Source organism: Micromys minutus (assembly GCF_963924665.1).
Source record: "Micromys minutus genome assembly, chromosome: 14".
Lineage (NCBI taxonomy): Eukaryota > Metazoa > Chordata > Mammalia > Rodentia > Muridae > Micromys > Micromys minutus.
In genome coordinates this window covers 40,859,548-40,871,641 of record NC_137983.1, presented here as the reverse complement: position 1 = coordinate 40,871,641, position 12,094 = coordinate 40,859,548, and positions in this window count along the sequence as shown.

Below are 12,094 nucleotides of genomic sequence, written 5' to 3'. Positions count from 1 at the left end.
TCCATCCGTAGCTCACAGTCCCCTCAGGGGTCAAATGACCCTTTTGCAGGGGTCACCTAAGACCAAAAAATAGAAACATTTACATTACTATTTATAACAGTCACAAAATCACAGTTATGAAGTAGCAACAAAAAATAAATTTGTTTTGGAGGTCACGACAGCATGAGAAACTGTATTAAGGGGTCATAGCATTAGGAAGGTTGCAAACCACTGCTCTAGATAGTCTACAAATTCAGGAGATATGTGCCAGGAACCAGAGGTGGAGTTCCATCATGTATATTTTATTATATCAGAGTACCATATTTCCAAATCAGAATAATCACATGTCCTTGTTAATATATTTTCTGGAGTAATAATGTTCCTATGTATCCATACACATATTTTGGATTAGTATATGTGTGTATGTGTGTGTGTGTGTGTGTGTGTGTGTATGTTTGTGTGTGTGTGTGTGTGTGTGTGTATGTTTGTGTGTGTGTGTGTGTGTGTGTGTGTGTGTGTGTGTGTAGCATTAGAGAGTAAATAGCTATCTTAAAAGAGGAAGACTGTCTTAATAATGGAAAAGAAGTAAGAATTATGAAGGAATCTATTTTCTCACAATGCTCTGGACATGCCTATTCTGTGCACATAAATAGGATAATAGGTCTAATAGTCTGGACTTCATCAAAACCCTTGCACCACCTAAACATGAACACCAGAAGGTCTAAGTACTAAATAATCATGCATATGAACCCCACACATGTCAGAAACAATCAGTAATGTAAACCTAAAGAAAATAACGTGATCATGCACATGAACCCCACATATGTCGGGAACAATCAGTAAAGACTAGAGAATGTCACATCTTCCATTGTCTTCTATGGATTCTCATAGAAGCCACCTATCTTCAAAAACATACTGTTGAGTTTGAATTTCCTCCAATCATGACTCATGTGGGCACAAAGTCAGAACTAATTTGATTTAGAAAAATTAAACAATGTGACATTTCTTATAGTCAGGTGCAGAGGTAGAAATTCATATACACTCTACCAGCAGTTAAGGGCATCTGTTTGAATCACTAAAGTAATTAGTATGCAGGTGGCTGGTGAGTCTGGGACCAGGTGGTTGACTCACAGTTTTTTATCTCTTTCAGTAAGCATGTAAGCTTGGAGTCTTCGTCGGGTTGGGATTTCTTCAGAGACTGGCAAGTTAAAGTGGAAGAGAATGAAGGGAACTGCCCACAGAAGCCTAGACAAGTAATGAAGGGTCATTAGCTTAGTCAATCGATTCCATAAATATTTACTAAGCACCATTAACTCTTCTGCGACTCTTTAGAGTATCTTCAGAGGCATTTGATTTAATACCACGCTAAGTCTGTCAGAGGAGTGCACCTTGACCCCAAACACTCACCAATGACAATGTGTTAGCAGGAGTGGTTTGGGCTACAAATAAAGCAAGGGAATTTTATCCACTTGAGCCCAGAGATTCATCTAGGACAGAACAGCTGTAAATACAACAGCAAGTGTCTATTTAGGATGGATAGAATTAAAATGAGCTGTGATTGGAAATGCCCATGAAAAGGAGAGATTTAAACATATTACCAAATTTATTCATGCTCTTCTTTCTACAAAGAATATAAGAGCAAAATGGCATAAGGTAGGGTAACCAGCAAGAATCCGTGTCCCATTTTATACAGTGCTTCAATTATTCAGGATAAGGATGCTAGAGGTATGTAATTGCCATATGAGATTGTTAGTCTTGATATAATAAAGGCTTCAGGGAAGAACTATGGAGAAAGCTATGCTTACACTAAGATATCAAGGGATCTTTTTCAAGCTAAGGTTCATAACACAGTAGACCAGAGGAAGAGTTTAATATCTTGATACTTCTCATTTGAGCATTCTAGTGAAATGGCAAGAGAGTTCAAAGTTATGAGTGATTATAAGCCATAAGAGGATACATCAAGAGCACAGGCAACTATAATTTACAGGACGTCGCATGTTCACAGTCCTAAGCAGCTCTATAGTAGGCAAGGACCTTAAATGGGCAAAGGGCTTGAATAAAAGGATGAATTTTATTTCTTACAACTTTACTTTTTTAAAAAAGACAGAGATACATACATGTACAGATTTTTAAAAACATTTTGACATAAAACTATATGAATATATTTTTGTAAGTACTTGATTTTTTTTAAGGTTTGATCATATGCATTGAAATCTTACTAGTTACCATAAGCATAAAGTACATGTAAAACAAAGTGTAACATGGAAATAGTCAAAGTTTTCTTGGTGTGTACAGATTAAACATAATGATTTTTAAATACCAAAAATTGATAAAAGTCTATCTTCTTAGCTCTTGAGTTATTAATGATTTAAAGTCTAGTTGTACCCCACTCTGAGTGGGTGCTATACACTTGTTGTTGTTGTAGTTGTTGTTTTCTAGGAAGGACTGAATCTTGTACTTTTTGGCCTTTTTTTGTGAGCTGCATATGATCTGTGAGTTGTACTACTGTGCTATTAGAAACAATGACTTTATGAAATTCCTAGAAGGATGAATTTTATTCCTGACCCTGTGCTAACATTTGCAATCATGACACACCAACAAAAGCTACTGGGGTTGTTCTACGTTCATATTGATATTCTACTAGATGCTTGACAAATCCCATCTCACTAACAACAACAACAACTGAACAATAAACAACAATAATAATCAATTACAATAACAACCACAACAACAATAATAATAACAATAATACTATTATTCAAATAACACACTGAAAAGCTCCTCTTGCATCAAGAGTTAGACCATTTGGCATTAGTCCTCAGTGTTTTACCCAGGAGTTCATTGGACAAGTGCTCTGTTTCATTTATTGAGGCCACCAAAGAGCTATCAAGGGAAAGTGTCCTCCAGCTACCGTTAGGCTTGGTAGACTCACACCAGCGACCTTGAGTAAGGAGGCAGTAATGATATGCCTTCCTTGACAGGCTTCAGTGCTCTTGGCACACCAGTGATTTAAGCCTTGCAGTTGTTGCATTAAAAATGTTTGTGCTATCACTAAAAACCCCTTGTTCTTCCCCCTTCCCCAAATGATTATCAGTTACAGCACAGATATTAAAACGGTGCTTTAAAAAGATTGAAATACAGCTCTAAAAACAGGCCATATAAATGCAGAATTAATTGCTGTATATGCTGCAAATTACCACAAGGCTTTATTTTATTTATGTCTGTCACAGCAGAAAGAGCTTCATCAAGAACAATTCATGTGGAGATCCAGCCATGTCCTAGTTAATTTTTTGTTTAATATGCCTATGATATTTCATTATTTTTGATTAATTCATTTGCCATTAAACTGCCCAAAGACTCTACCATGATCTGCGCTGTGTGTGGTGCACCAGTGGATTTGCTGTGTGTGCTCCTTGAAGGAGTCAACATCAAAGCCCAGTAATAAGGGTCAAACCAGATTTTGATGTAAATCCTGGCTCCATTACTTACCAGTTGTGTTAATTTAGAAATTAAACAATTCTAAGCTATGTTTTCATCATTTGAAATATAATGAATTCTACTTCACAGGGTATTATGAGAAGTAAATGAGACTATGAACCATTTAGAGCTGTAACTGGTCCAAGCATGCACTCAATAAATGGTAATTATGTTTATTATTGTTCTGTAGAAATGTGTAGTGCACTACATACTAAAGTAAAATATGTACAGTCATCATTGTTTTGCTGGAAGGTAGTTGTGTTCCTTTTGAGATAAGCCCAGGACTAACTCAATAGATTAAATGGGAAGAAGTCGAAGTAGCACGGGATGGTAAACTGGCCTCAATTACTGTTGGAATCTAGCTCATTTTTAGAGTTACGTTAATATCCCCAAATAATATTTAATGTTTGTAAAAATGGTTTCCTTAATATCCATGAACAGTCTTATACCCAATTCATCTACCATGTAATATGAGAATTCTACTAAGACCCCAGCTGCTGAAGCTTCCAGAAGGCTTTAGGCTTCTCCTCTGGCATATCTTACGGAGTGAATCAGAAGACAGCTGAGAACCTAGACGAGGAAGGCTCACAGAATTAAATGTTGCCTTAGTGATCCAGAAGACCTCCTCTACAAACAAAGAAACTGAATGCTCCAGGCCATACAGAAGTGTAATGGCAGGCTAGCTGGACCCAAGTCTCCCTGTCCAACATCACTCTTCTCAGTCTTAGAATGCTTGGTTTGTTTCATTTTAGCAGTTTCTTAAGTGAGAGTGAAGACTTAGTGAAATGCCTTGAAGCGAGATCTTGGCAGTAGCTTAAGGGATGTAGACATTAAATGGAAATGTCTTTGCCTTTGGATTGACTACCCATGTGTGCATATCTCCAGAAGGCAGAGAGAAGAGGTGATAATTACAGTCTCCTTACTCTGCAGCCAGCACCATGCTGCTGTGTACTGTCAAGACTCCTACATTAGGGACTTCCCTAATCCACATCTAAAAGCTCAAGGAAACTGTCACCAAGCCTTTGGGAATGTCACCTCTCTGCTAATGAATGTCTTCTCAGCTGACACTTGATTCTACCCTATCTTTCTCAATTATCACAGAGCTTAAAATTCTCTTTTTATTACCATTGGGTCAGCGATCTGACCATGCAGTGTTCAGCTCCCACAATGTCGACATACTCTTTTCTTATGCCCATATATATGGCCTTCAGCCTTACTAATTAAGCTACTGTGATTTCTCACTTCTGTACCATGTTCCACTGTTATTTTAAAATTAGATATTCTCTGTATTTACATTTCAAATGTGATCCCCTTTCCCCCAGTCCCATCTCCCCTCCCTCTCCCATTGCCTCCATGAAGATGCTCCCTCTCCTAACCACCCTCTCCCACCTCAGCACCTTGGCATTCCCCTACACTGGAAAAAAAAATGAGCCAGGCCTCTTCTCCCATTGATCCCAGAGAATGCTATCCTCTGCTGCATATGCACCTGGAGCCTAGGGTTTCCCCATTTGAACTCATTGGTTGGTATTTTAGTCTCTAGGAGATATGGTGGGTTGTTTGACATTTTTTCCACAGACACACACCACTCAACTCAACAAAATGAGTTTTGCACTCTGGGCATCCTCAGAATGTTTATATTGTGACTGTGAATAAAATTTGTCTGCTGTGTTTCTTTTTGCCCTTGAAGTGAGATACTCTTTTGTAATTTTCCTAAGACCCTATCTTGACATAGTTTTTTTACTAGACTTTTCATACATATGTGAATTTACATAAAATATGCAAATTTTAATGGATTTGATTTTTACAAAATTTTTGTAAGTAAGAAGTCCCCCCCCCTTTAATAAAATGAGTAACCATAAGCCAGTCATTGGAGTTCAGAACTGACTCTAAGTTAATATCAGGTACTGTGATTCACACAGGGTTGAGAGCATTTCTGTTTAATACTTTCCAAAGAAGAATCCTTCCCACCATAGTACTACTTGGCTTCTGGCAGGGGTGGTATTTTACTATCTCTTTGAGATCCCTATGACTGATACAGTTTTCTGCTGAGAATTAATGCATTTCAGGATTCTATGTTGCTTCTATTACCCTGTAACCCACTTGGTACACTCAGAACACTTGGAATTCTTTCACAGTGCACCCAACTTTGACCATGCACTTTACGCACTGAGACAAGCAATTACCAAGGATGGGTATCATGGTTCTGATTGTAGCTTACGATAGACCAGAAACAAATGAATGAGGCTCCCTCATTTCTTTGCAGTGACTAATAGAAACGAGTTTCTTGGTGGGTTGTAAAATAAAATAAAAAGAGGACATGAAGTTAGAATGAAAGGGGGATGAGTGGTTTTGAAAGGAATTAGAAGAAATGGGGGTGGATATGACAAAATATACTGTATGCATATATACAATTCTCAAGGAATTTGTAAAAATATTATATTTTTAAAAGGCTTGAGTTTTTATGTATCTTTGGGTCTCAATTTAAAATCAGTTCTTGGAAGAGCACCAAAATATACAGTTATGTCTTATTTCTTCAATGATCTGTTCTTAAAACACGTCATTCATGAAGAAGCCGGAATGAATTAACAAAATATGGAATGATAAATTGGAAATAAAACTTCTATTCAAATACTCAAATATAATTTGAAATCCAAAAAGACTCTTGACTTCATATTTAGCCTCATGCCATTATAGGCACATACCATTTACTGGGAGATCTCATGTATTTTCTACATCCTGAGACTATTAGCATGAACAACCCATACAAACAAGCATATTGCTCTCTTAGTATTTGAACTTCACCATAAGACTTCTAAGAATATATGCTTTCAATATATCACTATGAAAGGTCAACAAGAAGAACCTCTCCCCTTTAATATTCCATGTTGAAATAGTGAGCATCTCTTAATATCCTGAAAGCAGTGCTGTACTTGGTCAACTTTATTTTATTTTCCAGTGTTAATTTTAGTGTCTTGGTTGCATGTCTAGCTATGCACCATGTATGTGTTTGCTCCCCTCAGAGGCCAGAAGAGGGAATACTCTGCTTTGAAACTGGGTGTTATAGATAGCACTGGAAGTGAATCCAGGACCTCTGCAAAAGTAGAAAGTAGTATTAAACATTCTGAACTTTCTGGGTACTCTGGGTTCTCCATCCAAGAGCTCAGACTATCTGATCCCATATTTTTCAGTATTAACATATGTGTTCTCTTCTCATTCCTTCATCACTCTTAGTCAAGATTCCAGCACAAAAGCATGCAAGATTATGGACCTAGTTATCTGTTAGAAAAATATAACTATCTATATCATCTACACCAATTTATACCTATACCATAAAACCTATACACACACACACATACACACACACACTCACTCACACACACACACTCACACACACACACATATATATATATGTGTGTGTGTGCATATATAGGTATATATTTGATATCTATATATCATTAGATACATATTAGATATCTATATCCCTATACATATTTAAACATACATTTATATATATAGATATGTATGTATATAGAGATATACAATTATATATCTATATAAAAATCTGTCTGTAGCTATTTATATTTATCTATATCTCCATCTATATATTTATAGCTAAATATATTTTATAGCTATCAATAGCTATTGACATCTCCTATGTATGTATAGCTATGTATTTCTTCCTATATATCTATATTTCTAGATATATATAGTATAGCTTCACAGATAAATTACAGATATGTAGATATAGAGAGATATAAAGATCCAATCAATATATATCCATGAGACATCAACAATATGGTTACCTAAAATGGACTGGCACAATGAGAACACCAGTTGCTATGCCAACATAGATGGTAAACACTCACAACTCTCAGTCTCTAATAAAGAAGTACAGATGTTAATTGTTACCAAAAGGGAAATCAGTTGTCTCTAAGTGAAAGCTCCTTGATGAAGTTCTAAACACATACACGTGTGAGCAATGGAATCAATCAGCAAGGTCTATTTATGTATACATATGTCTATATGTACAAACAATAATTGAAGAAGATGAGGCCATGAATTTGGGAGGAACTGTGGGAACATAGGAAAGGTTAAAAAGAGAAGAGAGTAGTATGAAATCTCAAACGTTACCAGTGAGATTGTGTCTTCTAGTAACATTAGAAGCTACAACCCAAAGTCTCAGTATCATAACTGTTTAAACATGAGATATGCAAGCTGTGAGGAAAAGGCCCATGAGACCTCAACATTAAACCTGTAAAACTGCTGCAACATGACTGTCTAAATGTGAGTTAAACAAGAATGATGTCAAGGAACGTGCCAAACTGGATGAAGGAAAAGCCTACTAGGCTTTAACCTTACACAAAGGACTATAGGAAACTGAGGAAAGCTGGGCGCATGAATGCTGGTCTTCTCATGGTACGGGCTCACAATAAGAGGACTGAATTTGAAGGACAGCAGGATGGATATATGGGAGGGTTTGGAGGAAAAAAGGAAAGAAAGAAATTATAATTATATCATAACTTCAAAAGTCCAAAAGCAAGAAAAATAAAAATACATTTTAATTAAAATTAATGTTTTTATCATTTTCAAAAACAATTTTATAATATCTGGCATTTGTGCAAATATCAAGCTGATACTAGAAAAAAATGAAACCAACACAATTGTCCATTAGTGGATGAAAGGATAATATAGATATGCTTTGCTATGAATATTGCACCAAGTGCTATCCACTATCCTACAAACATCAAATCCTGCTCTTTGTTACAAATGTGAATAAATCTGGAGTGCATTACAGAAGGGAAAAACAACAGACACCAAAAGACAAGACTTCATTGCCTTTTTTTTATTCCATTTCCAAAACAAGCTGAATTCAGAGACATGAAGAGGAAGACAGCATCACCAGAATATGAAATATCACTCAGCTAGACTTGAGTTGAGGAGCTGTATCATGTACCATGGCAAGTGCAGGTAATAGCAAAGGGCTGGGCTTTCTTCTTGAAAAGTAAGAAGTATTCTCATGACAAATATGATAAACGTGGAAAGTAATACTAATCAAATCTCAATGTAGTGAGACAATTAATGGCTGACTATAATGAATACTCATGATATGGTCTGAACATAATTAATACATGTTTTAAAACAGGTACATAATAAATTGATGGAAATTTGTCCGGTTTAAAAAAAAAAAAAAAACTTGCCAGATTTCCCAAGAAACAAAAACATATGACTTACAACAATATAAAACCAATCAATTAAAACCAACTATCAAATGCATTAGTTTATGGAATTCACACATAAGGCTATATGAGCAATTATCATAAATTTATTCCATATTACAAATAATTGGAGAAGAGATGAATATGATGCTGAGAAAATTGCAATATCTAAATGAAACCCAAGGGAAACACTGAGAGATTGCAGATGAAATATCTAAGATACGAAAGTGTGCATTGAAAAATCAACAGCGGGCTGCACACTACAAAAAAAAAATTAATAGATTTAGACAGCAATAGAATTTATGCAAGAGAAAGAGAAAGAACAGCAAGACAATGAAGCAGAACAATGACCCAGAGGACTTGCACCACACACTTAAAGCAACATGTATTTGAGGGTGTTGGTAAGAGAAATCGAGGGTATGAGGTAAAGATGTAGTCATGTTTTCTTAATTTATGAAAAGTCAGAACCCACTAGGCTAAGAACACAATAAACACAAAACAAAATAAGTAAACATCATCAACAGCGTTACAGAAAATCATCCAGGACAAAGAAAGTACAAAGACCAAGGGGAGAACTTTACTCAATTTCAGTTGAGATATTAGTAAGCTGTAAAATATCACAGTGGCATCCTCAAGTCCTAGAAGAAAAATAGAGGTTGGTCTATCTAGGATCCTATATTAAGCAAAGATTAGCTTTCAAAAGTGTAGGGAAATTTTTTTCTGATAAGCTAAAACTAAGAAAATTTATCTCCACAAGGAAAGTATTATGAATACTCAAGAGATTTCTTTGTGCATAAAATAAATAATGCTACATTTAATGTTGGATCTGTTCAAAGGAATGGATTGTCAGAGATCGAAGTAGCTCTTAGAGTTTCTAATATATTTAATCTTTTCTAAGTGTAAATAACAGCATAAGAAAGTACCAATTATGAATTTGGATATATTGAAAGAAATAGATTATACCTATACTTTTTGGGCTACTTTATTGCATTCTTATATCTACCTCCCTTCTAACCCTCATTACACCCAAATCCTTTTCAACCCCCTCCATACTAGGTAGGAAGAAAAGAGCATTATAAGGGAAAGTAATATAGATCTCTTTAGACTACTTCTTGCAGACTAGGGGCATCACGTTCTCTGGGGCAAGTCTCATCTTTGTCAAAATATCTACAACCAACCAGCAATCCAGCGATCTGCCCGTAGGGACTAACGGGGGGGGGGGGGGGGGTTGGGGAAAGCACAGCTGTGGGGGAGGGGGCAGAAACTACCACAGGCCTTTCTAGGGCTTTCTTATTTATACTCTCCCCTGCCTCACAAGCTTAAATTATCTGCAGTTCACACACACACACACACACACACACACACACACAAAACAAAACAAAAAAACAAAAAAGAACTCATGCCCCTCTTATAGCATGATACAACCATAGTTCATGGCTGTGGACAATCTAAAGCAGCCCCAGATCCCAAACCTGAGATAAAAACAAACACACATTCACATAACATAGCTAGATTTTTAAAGAAACTTAAATTTTCATTACAATGGATCATCTTAAAATCTAAGTTGTCTTTAAAATTTCTAATATATTGAACTCTTTTTCAAATGAAAATAACAACTTACAAAAATCAGTAATGCCATGTGATGTGATATAAACCATATGAAGTGCGAAGACATATTTAAAACACATCTTTAAAAACATTATTGGCCCAAGTCTCTTGAAAATACACAAAGTTATTAACATTTTATTCACAAATCAACTGTAATAAGCTGAAGATTTGAGCGGTGATGAATAGAGAAACTACTAAAAGCAGTTACAGAAAATGACACATGAAGGATAAAGAAAGCATGGGAACAACAGAAATCAATAAAATAGAAATTTCAAAACTGATAGAGAATATCAATCTTCATATAGGTTCTTTGAACAAACCAACAAATGGAATACAGTACCCGGACTACTCAAAAATTTAGTAGAAACAATTTCAGTTGAGAATGAAAAAGAGGCCATCACTACAAATTCTTTAAACGTTAAATATAATTAAAGACTCTGAATTACCTTATAGAAAATGCAGAAGTTGTTGTACACAAGTGAAAAATTCTGTAAATGATACAAAGTATCAAAAATATCAAGAAATTATTGACTGTGGGGAAGGGAGATGGGATAGGAAGTTTTCACAGGAAAAACTGAGAAGAGGGATGACATTTGAAATGTAAATAAATAAAATAACCAATAAATAGTCTTTAATTTAAAAATTAAACTCAAGAGCTTTAAAAAGTTTCATACCTCAAACTCCAGAGGCAAATAGCATTTTGGTAGCTATTAACAGTTAACAAAGAGATATCAATTGCATGATGAAGCTTCCTCACATGATTTTATGAGATTGGCATTACCGTATATCTAAAGATTAAAGAAACTATTACAATGAAAGAAAACACAGACCAATATTGTTTGTGAATGCAGCTGTGCATGTCCCTCTCATGCTTTAAAATAGCAAATCCGAAAATAAAAGCATCACTGGCGTGTGAGAATTATCCCAGAAATGCAAAGCTGGTTTAATATTTAGAAATGGTGAGTCATTCTGTTTGTAATGAAGCATGAACAGTTATAGTTCAAGAGAAGCTATAACTCAAAACTGATGCCAAGAGAATTTGAGGAAAACACCTTATGTCAACCCCTGGTCTCCACATGCACATAAATGTACATACAATGACTTATACACACTGATATATTCCTCTTTTCCCATATACAAAATCAAGTGCTCTATGATGATTTCAAGAAATTGAATTTGATACCATTCAGTAGACATTCATAACTAAAATATCACTATGCAAGAAATAAATTAAAGGACATCTCTAGAAGATGTTTTTAATATAGCAATTCACAGTAAAAGACTGGGTTCTTGTGCTATAGAAAGTAAGTAGGCATCAACCTTCTTATAACTTCTGTTCAAAATCATCCTAATATCCTTAAGACACATAAAAACAAAAAAAAAAAATAGAGTGCCCAGATATTAGAATAGAAGCATCAGAATTTGTTTTGGCAATGATAGAGTTGTATATTGAAAATTGCAATAAATCTACTAAAAAATAAGCCGAAATGATACGAGCACATAGTAACTAGTAAGTTTGAAGTTTTCGGCTAAAGTCTTGAGAATATTTATCATGCAGAGCTCGAATCTGACATATGTATTATAGAATTGAGGTTAGAAGCAGATACCATTAGAAATTAGATAATAACTGTACTGGTTGGTTTTGGGTCAACTTGACACAAGCTGGAGTCATCACAGAGAAAGGAACCTCAGTTGAGGAAATGCCCCCATGAGATCCAGCTATAAAGCATTTTCTCAACTAGTGAGCAACTGGTGGAGAACCCAGCCCATTGTGGGTGTGATGTCATCCCTGGGCTGGTAGTCTTGGGTTCTAT